At 36.8% G+C, this 27,246-nt stretch overlaps 1 long non-coding RNA gene across 1 annotated transcript in view; it reads right to left on the bottom strand.

Annotated features, from left to right (window-relative positions):
• The window catches only part of LOC128569291 (uncharacterized), a 59,214-nt gene extending 32,574 nt beyond the window's left edge, over positions 1-26,640 (bottom strand). Inside the window, exon 1 of the long non-coding RNA XR_008375303.1 lies at positions 26,473-26,640. This is a non-coding gene — a long non-coding RNA (uncharacterized LOC128569291). The remainder of the gene's footprint in view (positions 1-26,472) is intronic.
• Between the last annotated feature and the right edge of the window lie 606 nt (positions 26,641-27,246).

Raw genomic sequence — 27,246 nt, 5'->3', positions numbered from 1 at the left:
AACTACAGTATTTCTGCTTTGCAAACTATAATAATATTTTAGTAATCAATTTCAGAATACTCTAAAACACAAAATTGACAGATTAAATAAGTGCTTGAGGTTCACAGAGGGCAAATAGTGATGCCCACTTCCACCTGCATCAGAAAGCACCGAAGAGAAACTAAACAGCAGCTCTTGTCAGCCACCCTCGGTAATTTGGAGGTTGTTCCAGACATTGAAATGTTGCCTGGAAGGGGCATTTTTAGCTTCCACATGCCATAATGTGATTTAAAATTGTAAGGGCTATTTTTATGTTAATTTTTTCTATTTAATCTTCTGGAAGGAGGTCTAAGAAAATGCCGTTGACCTCACCTTCTCCATGCATCAGTTTATCTCAGGACTACTTGGGTAGAAGGGGTAAAAGGTGGGAGTTTAGACTTTTGAGAGAATCTCATAAAAAAATGATGTCTTATGCATGTCACTGTTACTACAATTCTTAATTCTTATGTTATTTTAATTGATTTATGTTTTGTTTTCTTTATTCTTTTTTAGTATTTCTTGTTCTTCTACTAGACTGTGAACTTTATGAGGCCTGGACTGCATCTTACCCTTACATTCTATCACCTAGTCTAGTCCCTGCCACAGACTTGCAGCTCAAAAATGCTTGTTGATTGGGTGAATGAATCTAATTACTTTATGATCTTACAGGAAGTTGAACTAACATGTTTGTTAAAAATATATGCAGACTTTTTACTTCAGGGAAATGGAGTATATGCATTTTTTCCTTATTTTGCTGGCAAAATACAACTAAAAACCTTATACCCTGTGTAGAAAACAAACATAAGAAAACTCTGAAAGGTGAAGAGAAGCTATCCTCTGCCTAGAGATCTCAGGAACCCAAGAAAAGTGACAGCAGTGAGTTCTCTGGGTTTTCTTTTTGTCTCATAGGTCTCAGTCAGGGAGCTGAAAAAGGCCAACCAGGCAAGGGACAATCTAACAAGACAGAAAACTTCAAGACAATCGCTGTTCCATTTCAGCCAGACACCACAAAAACTGTGTTTCAATCTGTACTCATGTCAGAAAAGGCCAATTCTTCCCTCCTTGAGCAATAATGAAGTGCTACAATGAAGCCAGGGTGGTATCAGAAAACACTGAGTGGAGAGTCCAGACTTCCAGCCCTGCCCAACAATGATGAGCTGTTTGTCCCCCTAACCACAGGGGTGGTAGCAGAGGAGGCCTGATGGGAAGGGAGGACTTTGATCACTGCCTGGTGTGAGCAGGCCACCCCACTCCTTCCCATGCCCATTGTGGTCAGTGGAGGCCATGTGGGGAGCAGTAGCAAGGCATGACTTTCCACCCTTTCCAGCAAAGGGGATATCACTAGAGCCTAGTGCAGAGCCTGAAGTCTCAGGCCCTTCTCAAAATAAAGACAAACTGGACACATACACATTGTTGGTGGTAATGTAAAATGATTCAAAAACTTTGGGAAACAGTTTGGTACTTCTTTTAAAAACTGAATATGCAACTAGCAAAGAAATAAAAACTTGTGTTTATGCAAAAAAAAATTAAAAAAAACAAAACCCTGTACACAAATACTTAAATAGCTTTATTTATAATAACCAAACTCTGGACATAGCCCAGATACCTTTCAATGGGTGAATGGTTGAGCATCCTGGTTGACAATTATAGCACAGAATACTACTCAAAAACAAACTATTGATAAATAGAACAACTTGGATGAATTTCCCAAAAATTATGCTTCATGAAAAAAGGCAGCTTCAACAGTTTACATGATAAATGACCACATTTATGTAACATTTTTGAAATGATCAAATTACATAAATGAGTAAAAGATAAGTGATTTCCTGTGGTTAAGTGCTGGGAGTGGACAAGAGGAAGATGAATGTGCCTGTACAAGGGTAATGTAGGGCATCCTTGTGGTGATGGAAACGTTTCACACCATGGCTGTATCAATGGCAATATCCCAGTGAGTCCTGTAGTTTTACAAGATGTCGCATTGTGAGAAAGTAGGTAAAGCTCACATAGTATCTATTATTTCTTAGAATTGCATGCGACGATAATTATCTCAAAATAAAACATTTAATAAAAAATAGTACTTTCTTCCAGAGTAGGAAAAGAATATAGGAACCATGTTAACCAGAGATGAAAGATCAATCTTGCATGAAACCACATATTCCTTTATATTCAGTGTGCCTTCCTCAAATTTGATTGTTATCTCTCAACACCATTTTGTCCTTGGCCACACAGGATATATCATCATTACTTTTGATATTTTGGCCTTATAGAAACTTTAAGATTAGTTTTAATGTATTCTCAATTTTTAGAGGAAAAAGAAAGATTACATGCACAAAGTCTGTATTAACTGGAAATGGAGCTATAATCAAGATTTACAGTCGTGTCAGTACGAAAGAGTGACAAACAGTAAGATATAAAATGCCAAAAACCTTTTGCCAGAAGCATTAAAATCTACTGTAAATCAATTTTTCAATCCAAGATACAACAGTTTTCAACTATTAAAATCTCTAGTCCATACCTCTACTAAATGGTCTTTCGAATGAGAACTAGAGTTTCTATTGAATTCTCTCATTGAGTTCACAGGGTCATGAGCCTTTTTGATAGCTGGAATCTTGGTCCCAGAAGCAAAAGTTTTTGAGTTTTCTATTCTAGGATCTGACGTGAACTTGATGGGTAACTTTGAACAAGATATAGTACATCTTTAGAATGTGCTTTCCCTGTCAGGTTTATGAGAATTGTAGATATAAAGTTCTGTTGTCTTTTTTCCCATTTATCTCCTCGTGACCAGGCTTATGAAGACAAGGTGGAGGACCGAAGCCAGAGCCCCGGCTTTGGCTGATACAGAAACAACAATTTCTGCCCTCTCCTCTTCCTTCAGCTTCCCTCCTTTGACACAAGGTCCTACAGAATCCAAAGCCCGAAAGAACTGGTTCTCACAAAGTACAGTAGCTGACGACCCTGTTTTCCCTGCATCTTTAGGAGGACAAACAAGACATCCCTGATAACCCTTCCATCTGTTCACACGACAGAGGAAGGATGGCTCTGTAGAATATTTTTACTATATGATCCACTCTGAATTCTCTGATGGGAACATCTCTGTGGTCATCACAATGGGAATTGTCTACTCAGAGAAGAAATGCTTTGCCTTAGCAATGTACTACAAGATGTCTCAGATTAATGCCTAATGGAACTGTTAAGAAAAATTCAGCTGCTTCCTGGAATCTATGTATATGTATCTAGGACTTTTCACATCCAGGTCACATTTGACTAAAGGAGGTCAGAATACTGCTCACCATTGATTCCTCAAGGCTCCAGTCATCAGGGCACCTGCTCTGATTTCCCTTCATCATTCAAATAAGCAGAATTTTCGAATGTTGGAAGATAGGTCCTATCAGATGCCTATAAAACATAGTTTTCTTTAATAGCAAGAGACTTGAATTAAAGACACCATCCTACAGAATCCAACTAGACTGAGTGAGAAGTAAAGCTTTTGAGGAGATGAATCATAGCCACTGCTTGCCAGGGCTTATCTACTCTTGAAGATAACTAAGCTGGGCGGCGCCTGTGGCTCAGCGGGTAGGGCGCCGGTCCCATATGCCAGAGGTGGCGGGTTCAAACCCAGCCCCGGCCAAATTAAAAAAAAAAAAAAAAAAAAAAAAAAAAAAAAAAGGTCACGGTCCTTGTCGTTAATGAAAAAAAAAAAAAAAAAAGAAGATAACTAAGCATCAGGGTCTCAGGTATGAGAGGTGGTCATTCCAATTCACGTGCTCTGCTCTGGAGATGGAGGCAAAGAGCACATTAAGGATATAAAAGAGGCAAAACTTCTTTATTTCTTCCACCATTCATTTTTTCAGTAGGCATTATATACAAAGACTCTTTGGAAAGCATCCAGCCATCTTTGTCTCTATTTTCCCTGGTATGTGGCTGGATACTTTTCAGACAGCCCTATGCATACAAATAACAAATTATTCTTATCTTAGAGCAGTGTCTCTGAAGAGTAGTCTAAGAGTCACCTTCACCAGAATCACCTGGGAAAATAATTGAAAATTCCAAGTTTCTAGATCCAGTGAATAACATCCACTGGCTGGAACCCAGAAATCTACATTGTAGAAAAGCCACTATAGTGATGATTATGTTGCTAATATTTGAGAAGCATTATCTTCTACATTTCACCTTTTTTATTGATGTACTCAAATCTCATCTGTTAATCTTGATGGTAAATAGAGCTTTAGCCTTTTAGGCAGATGGAACTGTGGATTCATATTTCCCCACTAATACAAATCTTAAGAATATTTAAAATAAATAGAACTACATCAAAAATGTATTAAATTGTGATATTCATACTCAAATTTTCCATATTCCTCTGTATGATTATTTAGCAAAAATCTAGCCTGAAATTCAACTTTCCATTAAGGCATTTGTCTACAAACATTCTTTAAAGAGTCTTGACTTTTCCTTGACTTTTGCTTTGTGTGCTATTCTAAATGACTATCTAGTTAAAGCTGAAAAATGATGCCCAGATTTATTTCCTTCAATTACATGATTCATTAAATAATCTGATCATGATTTGTAGACATGCTTTCACAAATGGGATGAGGACACTCAATTAGGTCAGGATACATTTCTTTCTTTTGAAGACAGTTTTTAAGAAAGAAAAAAAAAAACAGTTGTTTTGTAAACATCACGTTCTCCCTTACAGACAGTCATTTGCCTTACACGAGTTAAAACACTTTAAGTCATTCTATATTTACACTATAAATTACAATGGCACAAAGAATCAAAATTTTTAAAAATTCAAGCCTGGATCAATCAACTTCAAATTCAGTTTAGGGAGAAAGGAAGTTCTCTAGCAAACTTTTTCACAATAGGAAAAGTTAGGGAGAAACAACATCCCTACTTAAAATTTAGATAAGACTTCAAAGATATAAATTATCAATGAAACTATAAGGATGTTTATCCGAAGAATGTGAATCCAGAGATTCAAATTTCTTTGAATATTTTATTTAAAGTATTAGTGAAAGTATGCTAGGCTCCTGTAAAACAAAAAGTACACAAAATTGAAAAACACACACAATAAGCGAGCATGAGTCGAAAAACAGAGGTAAACAATTAGTGGAGACCCTTCCATCTCTACTCTTGGAATGTAAAGGCATTCATCATATTTTAGATAAATGATACAGAAGTTAAATCTTCCCCTAAACAACTTCAGTCTCTTTGCCATAAGGAGGAAATAACTGTGAGCATTGAAACCAATTGAGTTTATAGCCCAACTGGGTCATCTTTATGGATTTCAGAAAGTTTTCAACTTTGAAAAATTAGTATTTCACTGAAATATAGCTTCCGTAAGCACTAAAATGCCTTTTGATGAGTAACATTGCAAATGCAGTTGACTATATTTATATGAGGTAGCTTTCCTTTTCACATGTATTATTCTACAAAGGAGTTTTGTACATTTTTGCTTTGGGGCTTAATTGCTTAGGAACAAAGCAATTGAACCTCGATTATTGAGCTTGAAGACTAAGAATTTTCCCCCCATAAACACTAAAAATTATTTCAATAGTTATATTCAAACAAGAAAAAATATGAACTTAAATGCCACAAAAATAAAATAATTACTGTAAAAGCTACATCCAATCAAATAAAACTATCAGTGGTATATGCAACAGTCCCTGGGTATCCTAGGATATTCATTCCAGGACCCCCGTGGAAACCAAAATCCATAGTTGCGCTAGTCCCTGATATAAAATGGCATTGTATTTATATAGCCACATCCTCTCATGTACTTTAAATCAGCTTTAGATTACTTCCAATGCCTAATACAATGTAAATGTTATATAGGTACCTGTTATACTATATTGTTTCTGAAATTTGTATTTTTATTGCTGTTATTTTTTTCCAAATATTTTTGATTCACATGCAAGTGGTCAAATCCAAGGATAGAGCACCCACAGATGTGGAAGGCCACCTGTAATTTATTTTACTTCCTCACTTAAAACAGTGAACATAGAATTTCATTTTTATAAACAAATAGCAGCAACACAGGAAGACTCCATGTTGTTGCAGGGCCCTTGATAGTAATAAAGCCTTCATGCATGGGTATTTAATGCTGGCTGGAGACTGAGGCAGTCTCATCCACTTCCTAGAGTAGTTGCAAAGTTATTGTCCAACTTTCAGTGAGAAAATGAGTGGGGGAAAACCGGCATCTATGTGGACTATACAGTCAGGTTTTAATTTTTGAGAATTTGTTATGTTTTTCAATATGCCTTAACTTCCTCTCATTGGTTTTTGATTTCATTTCTCCCCAGGGGACAGGAAGCATATAAGAAGAACAATATTTATGCAGAAGAATTCAGGAGGAAAGCTTTCAGGGAATGAAATATGTATGCTGGTCAGAGAAAAGGAAATCGCTCATCTTCCCAAGACTCATGAATAATCTCGTTTACTCCATAATAGTTATGATTTTGCCAAATGCACGCGCGCGCACACACACACACATATATTCTCTCAAATATTTACAAGGATTATGACTGAGGAATCCAGTGCTACCATCTTGTTGGAAAAACTAAATAATATAATTTGTGTTTTAAAATACTATTTAGATAGCCTAGAATTATCAAAATTAAGGCTACTAAAAATCTGTTAATTAACAGCAATTTATCACCACAGAAATGGCATGATACAAACAGCAGTGACCTATAATTTCCCTTACATGAGATTTGCATATATTATCACTATATTTGTAATTACCCCAACAGTCACCCAAAATATCACTCATCATTTGCTCAAAAGATGTCAAAGATGTTAAAGTGGATGGGATCGCTTTATTTTCCAGAGTTACTGAACAGAAGTTCATTGCAATACAGAAAGCTAAACATGATGTGACAACTACAGTGAAAGGTAATTAGTGCCATTATCTCTTTCTTGTTACGCTGTTGGTAATAGAAATGTATGTATATATGCAGAATTTTTTTTAATTTAATTTATTTTGAGTTTTTGTTGTCTCCGCTATAGTTAAAACTGGAATTAAATAGCAGAGGGTTAAAAAGTTAAACAAAATAAATAGCAACTAAATTCTGATGGAGTTTTATTCCTCCCTGGATCCATGCCTGGAGTTTTCATGGGTGTGGAGGTGATTTGTGAATGAATACCTTGCTGCCAGGGATGCTTTCATCTGAGCCTTCTGAACTCAGATTTCTAACTTCTCCAAGGACACTGCACTTCTGGTTTCTTACTAAGTAGTTGTTCAATCTCTTTTCCTGTAGAATAACCAAGTCTGGAACTAGCATGGTTGAGGCAAAACTTTAATGCCTAATACTCCATATCCATAGCCTATACACATCTCTGGAGCAACATCCTACTAACATTAAAGGAGTATCAGCACCATCTCCTTAGATGTTTAGTGATCATAATTTGTAAAGCCCCTTCATGTATGTGTTTCTAACATTTGACAGCATTCACAACTCCTGCAAGGTAGCATGTGTGTTCCACCCCATGCTAGAGGAAACTTAAAACTCAACCTACAGAATTTGCCTAAGAGCCAGGAAGGGGTAGACTTTGGGTGTAGGTGAACAGCTACTTTCACCATTTTATGGATATTATTTGTCTGCAACATTTGTCCTATCAGATTATTGAGTTTAAAGTAAAAGAAACTTGACTGGATAAGATTCTATGTAGACTCAAGAAGTTCTTTTCATCACAATGAAGATCATATGACTTCTACACATAAAAACATAGACATTACCATTTAATGATTTCAAAAATGAAGACTTTAAAAATTAAGGTGCATTTATCTTACTTTTGTTTTCTCAGATGCTTTCTTATATTATAATAAAAGCAGAACATTTGTGTTTGGTCAGTTTTTTAAAAGAAAAGCTTTGGTTCCCTTTTTGAAAAGAAATACAGTAGAACTTCCATAAGTCGACAACCCAACAAACTGGTCAACATGGAGAGGTGGTCAATGTAAGGAACTCGGTCTACTGCACTGATACATACATGTGGTGCATGTCCAGTCTATGAAAATTAGGTCAACTCAAGGAGGCAGTCAATAGGGACGTGGCCAATTCCACTGCGTCTTCTGTACTCACTAGCCAAATACTACCATGTGGAATAAATTTTGCATTTTGCGGATAGAACAAAATGACTTTTTATTTGTAATGACTCATGAATGAATTTGAAATTGCCTTTTAAAATTGCTTTTAAATTCCAAATTTAGAGACGGTTATGTGGTAAGCATTCCACATTGTATATCAATTCAGCACATTGTACCTCATAAATGCATTAATGTACACAGTTATTTAATAAAGAATTTAAAAATTTATATATTCCGAATTTGAAACATCTCATCATTTTCTTTGGGTTGTTCGTATTTTTAGTTAACTACTTGTTTTTCTCTAAGTTTGTTGTCATCCAAACTTCAGATTTATCCCTTCTTCCTTCTAGGATTTCATTTCTTCTCAAATGTTTTTCCATTTGGAATTTATATTGGTATAAGAGGGAGGGTGGGATCTTGCCTGTTGCTTCTCATTCAACACTAGCATGTAACACTTTACAACCAGACCATTGAGTAATAGTCCTCTTTCCTGATGAGTCTGAAGAGGCACTTATACTGAAAACTATATTCCCATGTGTACAGGGGACTGTGTCTGAACTTTCCATCATAGACATTTCTAGTATTTCTTGGGTACACAGAAGCCAGTGCTTCTCAGTGTCCCCTGCTGAGGTAAGGCCATTTTTGAGGTAAGTACTACATTTCTAGGCTGAGACAGGGGAAATAACCATGTGTGATCCTCCAAGCTCTCTTAAACTACTGGGAAGACAGAGGAAAGGCTCTAGGTTGGAGCTCATGGTGGCAGCATGAGTGGGAGTCAACATTAGATCAGGCCCCTGAGTGACTACATAGCTTTGGGCCTCTGGCAGCATTTCATTGATCAACCACCATTATATTAAATCTCAAAGATTTCTTTCTTTCTTTTTTTTTTTTTTTTTGTTGCCTTGGATAGAGTGCTATGGAGTCATAACTCACAGCAGCCTCAAACTCTTAGGCTCAAGAGATCCTCTTGCCTCAGCCTACTGCATAGCTAAGACTACACAGGCACCAACCACAATGTCCAGCAATTTTTTTAGACATGGGGTCTTGCTCTTACTTAGATTGGTCTCTAACTCTTGAACTCAAGTAGTCTACCCACCTCAGCCTCCCAGAGTGCTAGGATTACAAGTGGGAGCCACCGTGCCTGGCCAGACCTCTAATATTTCAGCGTTAATTTGTTACTACCTAGCTTATCCCAAGTAATAAACTCTGTATTTTATTTTTTTATCTCTATATTTCTTCCACAATATCTAGTATAGTCATTATCTTTTCACATCTTATAGAATTATTCTCTATATTTTCTCAGAATTTTTCCAGTTGGTCTTGTTATTTATTTTTCAAAATAGATTTTAACATTGTTTTAGGTTTTAGAAAAAACTGTTGATATTTTCATGGTGATTGCATGAATATATAGATTATTTTTTAGACTAAATTTGCACTTTTTGTAGGTTTAAGGCAATTTCCCATGTTTTTCATAATTTTTGTTCATATCTAAATATTTTAATTTTTAATTGCTATTAGCAATAGTTTTTCTTTCAGCTAAATGTTCTAATTAATGTTTCTATATAAGAAAGCTATTGATTTCAAACATTTTTACCCCTTGTTTCTTTCTCATATTTCATAATACTTGCTACTGTTTTCCAGAACTAAAATGAAAAATAGTGGCAATAATCCTCATCTACCAAAGATTAGTTTGCATTTTCTAGAATTCTATAGTAGTGCTCTTCTCTTTAGTGATGGTTGAGGAATGGGCCAGGGAAGATGTTAAGGATTACCAAGTGCTACAGAAAAATTTCAGGGGGGATGAATATATGCATTATTTTATATGTAGTAATGGTTTCACAGTGTAAACATATACCAAAATTTATCTAATCATATGCATTAAATGCATCTAGTTTTTTTATTACAAAAGAAATTACACCTTAATAAACATGTTAAAAATAGTAGTGATTGTGAGTGTTCTCTTGTTTCTGACTTTGGTTGTAGATCAGATTTATTTTGATTATACAGATTGATATAACTATACAACATATACATTTCTTAATTGTAATAAAAAATTTTATTCTAATTTTTTCTATTTTTTTATTTTTTAATTTTTTGTCATCTGAAATCTATGACAAGTATTGCCAAATGCTGTTTTAGCAATCCTGAAATGATTTTTTTTCATTTATCCAAGAACATAGTGTATTATATTTTCAATAGATTTCATTTTTTCCCCCAATAGATTTTCTATATGACTCAGCCTTATAGTCATACAATTGTTCATGGAATATTATTATTTTAATATAACTACTGAATTTGATTTGCTGGTAAACTGAGTATTTTTTTTTTTACTTCAGAGTAATGCACATTCTGAAAGATTTGCTTAACTACTTGAAAATTGTCCCCAATAAATTCAAAACCAATGGATTTGCCAACCAATTTAGTTTAAAACATTATTAACACAACAAGGTCACAGAGAAGAATCTGAACAAACAGGCTTGCTATGCCCCCTCACCAATTCTCACTACATTAATACTAGGTAATTTCATCATATTTCTCCAAGACTATCAACTTCTTCATCAAATCTATCACAAAAATACAAAGGTCTATCTATTTCCTTATGAAGGCTCCAATGTCACTCAAAACTTATATTAAATAAATTTTATGCTCTGTCTTGTTAATTTGTCTTTTGTTACAGGGACCTCCTTCATGAACATAGGATGAGTAGAAGAAGGATAGATCTCTCCTTCAATCAAACAATACAGACGGTAGCAAGTAATGAACAAACCAGGTATTTCTTGGTGAACTTCAGGGGCAGCAATATATACATTGAATAGTCAGGTCCAATAAAAATCAAAACAGCTTAGTAAATTATCTCTGCAATTCATATCAGGCAGCAAAGAGGACACAAAAGTATAAAACATCCAACCAGGAACCAAAAGCATATGTCAGGTAATAATTTAAGAAAAAAAAGACAGCTGCAGTAAAGACTGTGGAAAAAGTAGGTTGGTGAGCGCTAGAAACAAATCAAAGGAAAAGCACACAAAATAAGAAACAGGAAAAGAAAAGGCAAAGGAAATCTACACACAAAACAAAAAATGTTAACTTGGGAACTTGCAGAACTGAGCTTGATTTAACAATAAAGGAAACAGCCTTCAGGATTACAAAATTCTTTGTGTAGGAGAGTTTATTTTTCACTGAAACACACTCAACAAAAAGTAACGTGGTGCTAAAAGCTGGAGTCAATATAAAATGAAAGAATAAAATCAGTACTTTAACTGTTAAAGCACCTCTAATTAGACCATGTTTTAAAAGTTATGTTTAACTCGATGATACAAATCACCTAACAACGTCTGGAGCTCCTTAGCTCCACACTCTCCTTCCCTGTGTCTCTCTTCCTTTCTTATTCTCCTCATTTTCTCTTTACTTTATAAATGAATCTTATTGTTATGGCTGTGGCTACTTGCCTGCAATTAGCTACCATTTATTTATTCTTGTACCTTGTTTGACCAAGAGAAGTTGCTTTTATTTTATTTTTTAATGCCTCCATCTTGAAACCTTCATAAATGCAATTTTAGACAGACGATGTTCCCAGATTTACCTTTGCATCATAAGAGGAAGCATTTCAGCCCTGCCCAGTGGTGTGCCCATGGAAACTGGGAATCACTGGATCCTAGGAAACTATGGCAACCAATAGAGACAACTGAAAACAGGCCCATTGTCATCATTTTTAATGAGTCAAAGATGTGAACATCTCTACAATGAATTCAACTGCCATTTGGCAAGGAGAAGATGCAATTCAAGTTAGCCCTAATAATTAGAACAGATAAATATTTATAGGCATACATCAATGATTGATTTTATTCCTATTGTTCTATAACAATAAATACTTATTAAGTTGGCTCCTAAAATAACCAGGAAATTAACAGATATAATCAGCTCTTATGAGCAACTTCTCACATGGTATTATTAAACATGTTGCACACTGCAATGTTCCAGCAATTTATACACAGATAAGTGGTTGTTATCATAGCACAAAGATGTCCAGAGATAATTCTGATTTCTTCTGTGGCTTTGCGCATCAAAAGTTGTTTGAAAAATGAATTTATAATCTTACTGTTTAGTTTTGGCTTCTCCCCCACTTTGAGACCCTCAATTTTATAGAGAATCTTCCTCAGACTCAACTAAATAGATTCTCTCTCTAATCAAACCAAGTTAATGAGATGCCATATAGGTCATCCACATAGACATGGCATCTATTATTTTGACAAATGAGTTTACATCATGAAAGCAGAACTCCCACTGCAGAACAGTTTGTTGGAGCTCATTTATTTTGCATATCATGTGAAGTTTAATTCTAAAACTTCTCCCCCAAAGAAAATATGAGTCATACCTTTCATTTTTTCCTTACAAAAACAAAGCTGGGTAAAATAATGCTCACAAGAAGTCTCCACGTGTTTGAGTAAGTACACATGTGCATGTATTTATCATTTTGAACATAACCTTTTTTAAACAATATGTCGAATAATATTTATTAAAATTCAGTAACTCCCATTAAACAAAGGGTAGAGACCAGAGTGTCGTATTGGTGATACTGCTTTTTTTTTTTTTTTTTTTTTGGCCGGGGCTGGGTTTGAACCCGCCACCTCCGGCATATGGGACTGGCGCCCTACTCCTTGAGCCACAGGCGCCGCCCTGCTTTGCAATTCTTAACAATGTATCCAAGTAAAGTGCTACACAGAGGGGGAAAAACAAAAGGATCCCGTATAAAAAAACAGCCATAATTGAAATTTCCTATTGTGGAAGATGGCTGACTGAAGGAGAGTTAAAGGACAGAAATTTAGAAGTAACCTGGTGGATTAGAGCTGCATTAAGAGAAAAGGTTGAAGAATGCACATCAACCCTGCTGAGGCGAGCTGCTACCCCAAGGATACATGCAAAAGGTACAAATTCCATCACCAAGCAGATGGGAGTCCCCTCCCCCATGATAACAGCTTGGAGTGTCCCACAAACAAATGAGCAGAGTTCAAAGGTCCTCCCACTACACTCCACGGGAGAGACCCTCTAAAAACTGGACCTACCTCCCCTAATAGGGTGCCACAGCATTTTCCTGCCAGGCATAAAACTGTATAAAACTGAACATATTCTCTACCTGCAACTCTGAGCTCCCAGCACTCCCCTCCACTCTCACTCTGAGGTCTGGAGGCCTGCCCCCCAGGAGTCTAGATTCTTGGGTGATTTCTCGAGGGATGTGGACAGGGCCTAAAATACAGCTGGTCAGTGCTGACTCTGTGGAATGGGAGTGAGGAGAGGACAGAGGGCTGAGAGGGAACCACACTGGAGCAGCAGTGCCCCAAGGCGCAGAACAGCAGCCCTCTTTTGGCAACAATAGGGCTCACTCCCAGATATTCTGAAGCCACACCCCCTGTCTCCCTGGGCAACCAGAGGAGGCTGGGCATCTACTCAGGTGGCAACCACCATGGAACAGATCTGGGATGGAAACACAGTGAGCAAAGGGTTTGCCTGAGGCAGTACCTGCCTGGGTGGAACGCGGGGACTAGAAACACACGAGCAGAACCGGAAAGTTCCCAGGGTGGGGCTGACCCAGCGGACCACTTTACTGAGCCTAAGACACACCCAGCCCTCAGGGGATCATCACCCTATAGACAAAGGAAAACAGGTGGCTAGAACTGACAGCTAACTGAATACAAACCTGCAGGAGCAAAGACAGGGCCTGAGGCACAGGCTCTGGGAACTCAAAACAGCTTCTCTTCTGCAGGGTAATTTAGCAGGGACAGAAACAAATTCCTGCAAAGTTGTTCTGTTCTATTCAGTCAGTAAAATCAATCAGGGGTGGGATTGGAACTGAGTGAACACCCACCAGCCTCCGTCATGTGCCCGAAGTTGTCGGGCCTCACCTCCCCCTGCTAGATAGAGGCAGAGCGCAGTGGCCTAGCCGAGTAGTCACCAGACCCCTGCAATCCAATTGCCACAGACCTTTTAAACTCTTCCACCTGAGACAGGTGCTGACTGAGACAAATGATTTTGACTTTTTGAACAGAGCCAATCGCCCAAGGAATATTCAGGTGGTGCCCTGGGTGTGTGTTTGTAGGAAGGTTTGATTTTCCTTTTCCAACTGTTGCCTGTGGGGTGTAGGGTGACTTAATTGCTGGTATTTCTCCACAGCTGAAACTTCAACCCAGAGTAACTGTTTCACTAAGGTTGAAAAGAGACCAGCTGAAAACAAGACAGAACCACTTAGCCCCACCAAACCAAACAGGTCCCCAGATTCTCAGGCCATAGCACTGTACAGGTCCTTGACAAAGCTCAGGGAAAAATCAAACGGTGTAAAACAATCATGGGGCGGAATCAGCAGAAGAACTCTGGTAACATAAATAACCAAAATAGATCACCCCACCCCCAAAGAAAGATATGGCAGATGGAACTGAAGATCCCATTCACAAACAGCTGGCCGAGATGTCAGAAATCAAATTCAGAATTTGGATCGCAAACAAGATTAAGAGAATGGAGGAAAATTTGGAATTAGAAATTTGAGGAGAAATTCGAAAGTTGTCTCAAGAATTTAACAAATTTAAAGACAAAACCACCAAAGATTTTGACACACTGAAGCAAGAATTTGCAGCCCTCAAAGATCTGAAAAATACAGTAGAAGCCCTCAGTAACAGAGTGGAGCAATCAGAAGAAAGGACTTCTGACATTGAAGACAAAGCCTTTGATCCCAAAGAGGAAGAAAAATGGAGAGCAAAAACAGATCACTCTCTCAGAGAGCTCTGGAATAATTCAAAGAAGGCTAATATCCACCTCATTGGAATCCCTGAAACCGATGAAGTGGCCTCGCAAGGCACAGAGGCCCTTCTCCATGAAATTATGAAAGAGAATTTTCCAGACATGCCAACAGATTCTGAAATTCAGATAGCAGACAGTTTCAGAACCCCAGCATGACTCAATCTGAATAGGATATCCCTCAGGCATACCATAATTAACTTCACTAAAGTTAATATGAAGGAGAAAATTGTGAAAGCAGCCAGACATAAGAAATCCATTACCTAAAAATGAAACAATATTAGAATGACAGAAGATCTCTCTGCTGAAACTTTTTCAAGCCAGAAGAGGGTGGTCATTGACTTTTAATCTCCTAAAGCAAAATAATTTTCAACCCAGGACCCTGTATCCAGCTAAGCTGAGTTACATTTATGATGGAGAAATTAAATACTTTAATAACATTCATATGCTAAAGAAATTTGCCATAACCAAACCAGCTCTTCAGGATATTCTCAGACCTATCCTCCATAATGACCAGCCAAATCCTGTGTCACAAAAGTAAACTCACTCGGAAACTTGTGAATCAAACTCCAACTTCCACAGTAGTGAAAGGATTAAAAATGTCCACTGGACTTTCAAAAAACTCGATACCCAAAATTTTACCAGACTTATCAATATTCTCCATTAATGTGAACGGCTTAAACTGTCCTCTAAAGAGGCACAGGTTAGCTGACTGGATACAAAAACTCAGGCCAGATATTTGCTGCATATAAGAGTCACATCTTACCTTAAAAGATAAATATAGACTCAGGGTGAAAGAATGGTCGTCCATCTTTCAGGCAAATGGTAATCAGAAAAAAGCAGGTGTTGCAATTCTAATTGCAGATACAATAGGCTTTAAACCAACAAAAGTAAGGAAGGATAAAAATGGTTACTTCATATTTGTTAAGGGCAATACTCAATATGATGAGATTTCAATTATTAATATCTATGCACCAATCCAGAATGCACCTCAATTTATAAGAGAAACTCTAACAGACATGAGCAACTTGATTTCCTCCAGCTCCATAATAGTTGGAGATTTCAACACTTCTTAGGCAGTGTTGGATCAATCCTCCAATAAGAAGCTGAGCAAAGAAATTTTAGATTTAAACCTAATCATACAACATTTGGATTTAGCAGACATCTACAGAACATTTCATACAAAACTGAATACACATACTTCATGCATTCATACTACAACATTCATACAAAACTGAATACACATACTTCTCATCAGCCCACGGAACATACTCCAAAATTGATCATATCCTAGGTCACAAGTCTAACCTCAGTAAATTTAAAGAAATAGAAATTATTCCTTGCATCCTCTCAGACCACCATGGAAAAAAAGTTGAACTCAGTAACAACAGGAATCTGCATACTGATACAAAAACATGGAAGTTAAATAACCTTATGCTGAATGATAGCTGGGTCAGAGATAAGATTAAGAAGGAAATTGCCAATTTTTTGGAACAAAATGACAATGAAGACACAAATTATCAGAACCTCTGGGACACTGCAAAGGCAGTCCTAAGAGGGAAATTTATAGCACTGCAAGCCTTCCTCAAGAGAACGGATGCAGAGGAAGTTAACAACTTAATGGGACATCTCAAGCAACTGGAAAAGGAAGAACATTCCAACCCCAAACCCAGTAGAAGAAAAGAAATCACCAAAATTAGAGCAGAATTAAATGAAATTGAAAACAAAAGAATTATACAATAGATTAATAAATCAAAAAGTTGTTTTTTTGAAAAGGTCAATAAACTAGATAAACCTTTGGCTAACCTAACCAGGAAAAAAGAGTAAAATCTCTAATTTCGTCAATCAGAAACGACAAAGACAAAATAACAACAGACTCCTCAGAAATTCAAAAAATCCTTAATGAATATTACAAGAAACTTTATTCTCAGAAATATGGAAATCTGAAGGAAATTGACCAATACTTGGAAGCACGCCACCTTCCAAGACTTAGCCAGAATCAAGTGGAAATGTTGAACAGGCCCATATCAAGTTCGCAAATAACATCAACCATACAAAATCTCCCTAAAAAGAAAAGCCCGGGACAAGATGGCTTCATATCAGCATTCTACCAAACCTTTAAAGAGGAATTAGTACCTATATTACTCAACCTGTTCCAAAATGTAGAAAAAGAAGGAAGACTACCAAACACGTTCCATGAAGCAAACATCACCCTGATGCCCAAACCAGGAAAAGTACCAACAAGAAAAGAAAATTATAGACCAATATCACTAATGAATATAGATGCAAAAATATTCAACAAGATCCTAACAAACAGAATCCAGCAACACATCAAACAAATTATGCATCATGACCAAGTCAGTTTTATCCCAGGGTCTCAAGGCTGGTTCAATATATGTAAATCTATACGTATAATTCAGCACATAAACAAATTAAAAACCAAAGGCCATATGATTCTCTCAATTGATGCAGAAAAAGCTTTTGATAATATCCAGCATCCTTTCATGATCAGAACACTTAAGAAAATTGGTATAGAAGGGACATATCTTAAACTGATAGAGGCCATCTACAGCAAACCCACAGCCAATATCGTATTGAATGGAGTTAAATGGAAATCATTTCCACTCAGATCAGGAACCAGACAAGGCTGCCCATTATCTCCACTGCTCTTTAACATTGTAATGGAAGTTCAAGCCACCACAATTAGGGAAGAAAAGGCAATCAAGGGTATCCATATAGGGTCAGAAGAGATCAAACTTTTGCTCTTTGCAGATGATATGATTGTATATCTGGAAAACACCAGGGATTCTACTACAAAACTCATAGAAGTGATCAAGGAATACAGCAGCATCTCAGGTTACAAAATCAACATTCATAAATCGGTAGCCTTTATATATACCAACAATAGTCAAGCTGAAAAAACAGTTAAGGACTCTATTCCATTCACAGTAGTGTCAAAGAAGATGAAATACTTGGGAGTTTATCTAACAAAGGGAACTGTGAAACTCTAAGAAAAGTAATAGCTGAAAATGTTAACAAATGGAAAAACATACTATGATCATGGCTGGGAAGAATCAACATTGTTTAAAAGTCCATACTACCCGAAGCAATATACAATTTTAATGCAATCCCTACTAAAGCTCCACTGTCATACTTTAAAGATCTTGATAAAATAATACTTCATTTTATATGGAATCAGAAAAAACCTCAAATAGCCAAGACATTACTCAGAAATAAAAACAAAGCAGGAGGAATCACACTACCAGACCTCAGACTATATTATAAATCAATAGTGATCAAAACAGCATGGTACTGGCACAAAAACAGAGAAGTGGATGTCTGGAACAGAATAGAGAACGAAGAGATGAATCCAGCTACTTACCGTTATTTGATCTTTGACAAGCCAATTAAAAACATTCAGTGGGGAAAAGATTCCCTATTTAACAAATGGTGCTGGGTGAACTGGCTGGCAACTTGTAGAAGACTGAAACTGGACCCACACCTTTCACCATTAACTAAGATAGACTCTAACTGGATCAAAGATTTAAACTTAAGACATGAAACTATAAAAATACTAGAGGAGAGTGCAGGGAAAACCCTTGAAGAAATCGGGCTGGGCGAGTATTTTATGAGGAGGACCCCCCAGGCAATTGAAGCAGCTTCAAAAATACACTACTGGGACTTGATCAAACTAAAAAGCTTCTGCATAGCCAAGAACACAGTAAGTAAAGCAAGCAGACAGCCCTTAGAATGGGAGAAGATATTTGCAGGTTATGTCTCCAACAAAGGTTTAATAACCAGAATCCCCAGAGAACTCAAACGTATAAGCAAGAAAAGAACAAGTGATCCCATCGCAGGCTGGGCAAGGGATTTGAAGAGAAACTTCTCTGAAGAAGACAGGCACACGGCCTACAGACATATGAAAAAATGCTCATCATCTTTAATCATCAGAGAAATGCAAATCAAAACTACTTTGAGATATCATCTAACTCCAGTAAGATTAGCCCATATCACAAAATCCCAAGACCAGAGATGTTGGCATGGATGTGGAGAAAAGGGAACACTTCTACACTGCTGGTGGTAATGCAAATTAATACATTCCTTTTGGAAAGAGATATGGAGAACACTTAGACATCTAAAAATATATCTGCCATTCAATCCTGTAATCCCTCTGCTGGGCATATACCCAGAAGACCAAAAATCACATCATAACAAAGATATTTGTACCAGAATGTTTATTGCAGCCCAATTCATAATTGCTAAGTCATGGAAAAAGCCCAAGTGCCCATCGATCCACGAATGGATTAATAAATTGTGGTATATGTACACCATGGAATATTATGCAGCCTTAAAGAAAGATGGAGACTTTACCTCTTTCATGTTTACATGGATGGAGCTGGAACATATTCTTCTTAGTAAGGTATCTCAAGAATGGAAGAAAAAGTACCCAATGTACTCAGCCCTACTATGAAACTAATTTAGGGCTCTCACATGAAAGCTATAACCCAGTTATAACCTAAGAATAGGGGGAAGGGGGAAAGGAATGGGAGGGAGAGGGGAGGTGGGTAATGGGAAGGGGATTGGTGGGATTATACAAGCGGGGCATCTTACAAGTGTATATGTGAAACTTGGTAAATGTGGAATGTAAGTGTCTTGGCACAGTAACTGAGAGAAGGCCAGGAAGGCTATGTTAACCAGTGTGATGAAAGTGTGTCAAACGCTCTGTGAAGCTAGTGAATGATGCCCCAAGATCATATCAATGTACACAGCTATGATTTAATAAAAAAAATTAAAAATCTATGAATGTAGAGAGAAAAACGTATTACATCTTTGGGAGGGAATATTATGTTAATATTATTTTTTGTCCATTTCCATCTTATCCTATCTCATTTACAAGTCTATTCCTTGTTCATACCCAAATCTCTTCTGTGAAACCTTTATTTTTCTAAATAATTTTCCAAACCTCACTCCAGGCAGACTTAGTTACTCCTTCAGCTATCAGAATTTACCCTCCCCCTTTTTTTAACTTAAGGGCATAAGAATATTCAATTTTATAATAATCATTTATTACTATCCTTATATATGATACTTGATGCCATTCAAAGAATGAAGATTTTTTTCCATTCATTTTGAAACATTACAAATAAAACCTCAATAAATGCCTAGTAGTGAAAATAGAATAGGGCCTATTCCTTAATATAGGTGCCATGGCTCACACCTGTAATTCTGGCAATTTGGCAGGCCAAGGCAGGAAGATTGCTTGAGCACAGGATTTAAGACCTCCTTGGGCTATCGCAAGACACCATTTCTACAAAAAAAAAAAAAAATCCTTTGCCAGGAATGGTGGAACACAGCTATAGTCTGAGAAGACTGAGGCAGGAAGATCACTTGAGCCCAGAAATTGGAGGTTATCCTGAACTATGATGACATCACTGCACTGTAGCCCCAACAACAGAGTGAGACCCAGTCTCAAAAAACACCAAAACACAAAAACAAAAACCCCAATACATAAATTAAAATATAGGACAAAACAAAACAAAAATCTCTTGAAACCATTATTCTATATAATTATTGAGATGAGAAGAAATCAATGCTTTGTTATAGACAATTTTGAACTTTAATATCAACCCTTAGAGATAAACTTACGGGGTTAGAGTAAATCTACACTAAGAAAAAAGAAAAAAAAAGGTGTCTTCAATTCACCTGAAACTCAAGGCTTTTAAATAAGAGCCGTAAATAAACCTATAGAAATGAGGAAGAGGAGATAAATATATTTAAAAGCAGAATCTAGTGATCATATTGGCTATTTTTTGATTTCTATGTGATATAGGATGGGAAGAGCTTTGTGTATTTCAAGTCCCATCAAAACCCGAAGACAACACTATGAGGTCAATACTATTACCTTCAACTTACAGCTGAGTAAGCTGAGGCTCAGGAAAGCAACAACAGTAGAACTGATAAATAAATCTCAGAGCTGGATGTTTGAAAAATGCACATTGAAAAAGTCAAATTCTGGCTTGGTGCCTATAGCTCAGCAGCTAGGTGACTAGCCACCTACATTGGAGCTGGTAGGTTTGAATCCAGCCCAGGCCTGCCAAACAACAATGACAACTACAACAACAAAAACAACAAAAATAGCCAGGGGTTGCAGCTGGTGCCTACAGTCCCAGCTACTTGGGAGGCTAAGGCAAGAGAATTGCGTAAGCCCAAGAATTGGAGGTTGCTGTGAGCTGTGACACCATGGCACTCTACCCAGGGCAATGGCTTGAGACTGTCTCAAAAAAAAAAAAGAAAAAAAGTCAAATTCTGGAAAGATTTATCAGGTAGAATAAGAAAGAAATGAGAAATGAAATATAACAGAACTGCAGATTTTAAAATCATCTGGAAAATATTTTATAAAATGTAAATAAACTTCAATGTTGTAAAAACCTTAATAATGTATAATATTCTGGGAACTATAAATTATCATATGTAAGCCAAGAAGAATTAAAATACCTAAATGTAACAATAAATTTTCAAGAAGTTGAAAATGCTGAGGAAGAACTATTCTTCAAAAACAATTCACTTGGTCTTTAAAATTTTTGACAGATAATTTCTATAGTAGTTAATTGGTTCCAGAACATATTGCTTCTTGGCTTTTTGGCTAAGATCAAGTGTCTAATTGGTTCCAGAGCATTAAAAAATATTTAAAAAATTAAAAATTATTCTGATATTAAATCCATCAAATTAGCAAACAAAAAGTGCAACAAAATTAATCACTTATAAACGATTGGGAAACAAAGCTAAAAATAAGTATTAAATTCACCAGTATATTTTTTAATTGGTGATAACTAAATGGTAGTTATTCTAGAAATATAATAGTTTTTTCAATATTAGGAAATTTAGTAAATCATAAAAATAGTCACTCAAACACCAAAAAATATGATTTTCTAATAGACATGGGACAAACATTAACGATCTCTTCTTGACTTATTGCTAGTCATGATGAATTAATAATAATAATAGCATTAATATTTTTAAAACCTATCTTAAACAACTAGCTAGTGACAAAACAAGAACATTCACAATAAAAAGCAAAGATTACCTATTATTACCTCTAGTACTTAATATAATGCTAAAAGTACTAGCCAATGAAATCAGAGACAGAAGTAAAAAGAATCTCATTAGTAATAATCACATTAAATTAGTGTTACTTTCAGATATGTATATTTTTTTAAATGCAGGATCATCATTTAAAACGATCATCATCATAGTTGATGATCATCACAACCATCATCATTGTTTAAAATATTAAAATAAGGTAGAAATTAAAAGTACCATACTAAAATCAGACTATTCTTTCAAATTCAAAATATGTCATATACTTGTCTCTAAAATCAGATAAAACAATTTGACTTTTTCTTTTTTTTTTTTTTTTTTGCAGTTTTGGCCAGGGCCGGGCTTGAATCCGTCACCCCTGGTATATGGGGCCAGCACCTTACTCCTTGAGCCACAGGTGCCACCCCAAACAATTTGAGCTTTTTAAACTTTTCTTTCTTTATGTGTAAAATAGAACTAATTCTACCTAACTCATAGGATTGTTGCCAGAATTATGTGATATAAGTATGCAAAATTGTTTGCCATCATATTTGGCATATAAGCAGAGTTAGGTATGTGAATTCTTATTAATATTTTCTTATATTCTAACAATAATTAGTTGGAAAATAAGGGGCATAGATCTTGTTTATAAGCCCCCCCAAATTATATAGACACAAATATTCTTAAAATTCTGTTGAAAGTTATAATAAAAAGTTTACTAAACTTTACAAATGGGAAGATATTGTTTAGATAGGTTATTTCTTCACCAAACTGCTCAAAGATTTAATATAACCTCAAAAAAATTCCAGTGAGATCTCTGGAAGAACCTGAAAGATGATTACTTAGAAGAAAAATTGCAGGAATAAACTAGAATTTTTTCTTAAAGATGAAGGGTGGCTCCTGTGGCTCAAGGAGTAGGGCGCCGGTCCCATATGCCTGAGGTGGCGGGTTCAAACCCATCCCCGGCCAAAAAAAAAACCACAAAAATAAAATAATCAAAAAGATGAAGGGGAAGGGGAATGAAGGGGAAATTATCTCATTGGTTAGAACGCTTTATAAAGCTACAGTCATTAAAACTTAGTTGCATTGTGGGGGAGAAAAACTGGATTGGATCAATGGATTGCAAAGGAATATATAAATGAACCAAAATAAACATATAATAAAGGCACCATTTCAAATAAAAAAGAAAACAGTAGGCTTTCATCTAATCATTTGGAGGAAGAAAATAAGATTATTACTTTAAATCTTATTGTAAATTCCAAATAGATTAAATATGAAAATAAAATCTATGAAATATTATAAAACAGGGCGGTGCCTGTGGCTCAGTGAGTAGGGCGCCGACCCTATATACCAAGGGTGGCGGGTTCAAACCAGGCCCTAGCCAAACTGCAACAACAACAAAAAATAGCTGGGCATTGTTGGGGGCGCCTGTAGTCCCAGCTAATCGGGAGGCTGAGGAAAGAGAACAGCCTAAGCCAAAGAGCTGGAGGTTGCTGTGAGCTGTGACTCCCCAGCACTCTACCAAGGGTGACAAAATGAGACTCTGTCTCTAAAAATATATATATATATATATATATTATAAAACATACAGGTGAATATTAATTTAGCATTTTGTGAGAAATGTATGTAAATGTATATATGACATACATTTGTATGACATGTTTTCTGTCCTAAAAATGTGATATGCAGAAACCATAAAAAAATTTGGACTTATTTGACTATGCACAAACTATATATAAAATATAAGTAATTATAATACTTTATTGTGCTATGTAAGAAATATAATCACATATTATGTACATAATTCTACTTTAACTTAGAAAGCCCTGAGTAAATAGCACTTCCAATCTAACAAGAAATAAAATTTAGATAATCAACAAAATCATAACTTCTTTGGAGCTGAACATACCAGAAAACCAAGTGAACTAAATCCCAAAGAGAATTAATCATGTCCAACAGATACAAGACATAACAACTGTTTCACCTTTTTCAGACATAGGAAAAAGAAGCAGCTACCAGAAGTAAGTAGGTAGAAAGAAATTAGCTAAGATTTTAAGAAATTCTTAAAGGTCAGGTGCCAGTAGAGAATAGCTGGGATCTTCAGACTCATGAGAAGTGCACACTCCCTAGGTAGTTCCTTTTGCATAAGCAAGCCTAGAGCAAGACAGGGGAGACACACAGACGCTCCCACCCCCACTGCACAAATGCTCTCTGACAGGGGATGGGGGGAGCCCAAGCACGCCCATTTCTCCAGACCTTTCTTGTTCATGAGGCAGATGCCATAGCTACCACCGGAGGGCAGCAAACTGTCCTGCCCCAGGGCCCAGCACACATCCATTGCTTTCCAGGAGGACAACGAAGACCTGTCCACCACCGGGAAAGGGGTAGGAAGCCCTTTCACCCACAGGATGTAACCAAACATTCACAGCCATTTGACAAGGGGTAAAAGCTAAAATCTTCCACCCTGAAGGAAGTACAGAACTTTCTCAACTACCTCCCTACCATTCCCATATATACCCACTCCTGGCCCTTCTGTTCTTAAAAGGAGCAAGCCTATACTTACCACATGCTTATAAATTAAGGTAATAGTCACAAAACATACAATTAACCATTTTAAAATGTACAATTTAGTAGTATTTAGTACATTAACAATATCCTCAATAACCACCCTTTGTAGACCAAAACCTTCCAAAACATTTTCATTGCACTCAAAGGAAACTCCACACCAGTTAATTTATCACTCTCCAGCCCCCCCAGACCCTCACAACAATTAATCTACTCTGTATCTCTATAAATCTATCTATTCAGGATAGTTCACACAAGTAGGAATCTTACAATAAGTGAACTTTTGTGCCCAGCTTCCTTCACTTAGCGGCATGCTTCCAAGGTTCTTCATCTATGTGGCAGCATGTATCAGGCCTTCAATTTTTTGCCATGCTGAATAATATTTCACAGTGTAGATAGACCACTTTTGTTTATCCAGTCGTCCATCCATGGATGTTAGGGCGGTTTCCACCTCTTGACTATTGTGGACAGTGGTGCTATAAAATTCCCTGTGCACTTTGATGCTAGCGATTCTGTCCACCGGGAACCTTCCTCTGTAGAAACATTGTGTGCCCTTCTCTCATTCAGATCTCAGTGTAAATATCACCTCTCGGAATCACAACCACCTTCCCAATGTAGTTCCCCAATCACTGGCTGCCCCAGTTCTTAGGCTAGCACATCTCACCAGCTAAGATTTTTCTGTTTGTTTGCATATTAGTACCATCCACCACAAGTATATTTTCATGAAAGAAAGGAAATTTTCTGCCTTGTTTTACTCTGTTCCCATAACCCTAATCAGACAGTTTCTGATACATAGCAAATGTTCAATAAATATCCACTAAATAAACAAAAGAACCCACTACACAATTTTTTTTCACCTGTCACCTTGACAAAGGTGAAATGAAACTAATCAAAAGAACTACAATGAGATCTGAAGAAAACATTTTGAGGGCAATTTGGCAATAAATATTTAAAAATTGAAAACTACCTATTCTTTGTGCTAGCCATCTACTTTTGCATATTTACACTAAAGAACAAGAGCTCAAACATGTAGACCAAAGGATATTTTTGCAACATTTTAAGAACAGCAAAAAGATAAATCCCTATCAAATTCATTGATGGGAAATTAGTTGTATTACGGGGAATCAATCCGAGGAACTTCATATGGTCATTTAAAGGGATAATAAATACATATTTATTGGTAGGAGAATACGTTTATGATTTTTGCCAATTGAAAAAGCGAGATACCAAAAAGCATTTTGGTATAAAATGATGTGTGTAAAGATGAGAAGTGAGAGAAAGATGGACAATAACAATTCTCATCAGGTGATGTGATTATAGGAAATGGTTTTCTCATTTTGCTCATAGACTTTATTCTCAAGTCTTCCACAAGAACGCTTTTTATTATCATAAAAACAAATGTAAATAAATAGAAATTACATCAGATACCTACTATAGTCCTTCCTCTTGAAAACATGAAGCAGTAACAATGCAGTCATCTGGGACATGTATATCATTTAAGCAGATACCCAATTTATGTGGAATTTCAGAACACTTAGAGTTTCTTTCTGTATTGATTCTCTCACCCATATTAGCAGACTAAGTGTGATCAATAATGTTTTTCCTCCTAAAATTTCCAACATTGATATCAATACGCAGTAGCAGATTTTTCCAGATTATCCTCAAGCCCCTTACCGTCAGTGGTCTTTGCATGTTTTGAAGTATACTAAGGATTCACGCTTCAGGTGTTCTCTTAGCTTCAAAGCACTAAGTCATGGACACTCAGGAAATTTCAAGGCATTCTGTCTATTCTGTCTCCAAGGCAATCTGAATTTAAAACGTTCTTAGGGAGACAAAAGTTTTACTTTCTGCTAAACAGTACACAGGTGCAAAGTCTATGAATACCCTGGGAAAACGAAACTTTAGAAGCTGGAAATAGTTCGGCAGCTCGCAAAGACACTTACCCAGGGTCAGGAGGCAGCTACAGGGAAGCTGAGCAACACTGCGTCCGGCTCCGGCAGGTTTAGGCAAGTGTGCCTGCTTACAAGGTCAAAGCAAGTTTACAAGGTTAAATGTGTGGTGGGCAGGGTGTGTGGCACCTGTGTGACTCCAGGCAGCTGGAGAGGAGCAGGGTGATTCTGGGCCACGAGGTGATTCGTTGGAGAACTAAAGAAAGAAACCAAAACAGAAGCCCAGGTGCAAAATCAAGATCAATGCTCTGGGACAGGAAAACTCTGTGGCTTGAAGGTACCCGCACAGTTGGGACTCATCCCTGGCACAACAACACCTGGCTAACCTAGGACAGTTTAATTGGCAGCTCTGAACTCAGGAGGAGGCTGCAGCTGGTCAAAATTAGCTAGGGAAGAGGGTGAGTTAACCTTTGGTCAGGGGAGAGAGGGAGGCATAAATTATTTCTCCTGGAAGGGACAAAGGAAGGCAGAGCCCGATATTATACATGATATAAAAGTAGATGAAACAGATCCTTAACAAGGTGTTTACCAAGACATTGGGAAGGGAAGGCACAAACTAGAGATAAAGCGCCTTACATGCAGTAAAAAAGTAGCGGGTGAATTTGAGATGGAGCAGAAGATTAGCTGGGACTAGTCTCCTAGACCAGAATGCAGTGTGCAGACATCACTCATAGGATCTTGCAATTTTTAAGCCGCAGATGACACCATAAGGAGACTATTTTCAAGCAGTGGATCTAGTTGTAGTGAATAGAGGGACACTGGCCTGTT

The sequence above is a fragment of the Nycticebus coucang genome, chromosome 17 (genome assembly GCF_027406575.1).
Source record: "Nycticebus coucang isolate mNycCou1 chromosome 17, mNycCou1.pri, whole genome shotgun sequence".
Lineage (NCBI taxonomy): Eukaryota > Metazoa > Chordata > Mammalia > Primates > Lorisidae > Nycticebus > Nycticebus coucang.
The sequence above is the reverse complement of the archived record's forward strand: the minus strand, read 5'-3'. Positions and strand labels throughout refer to the sequence as shown.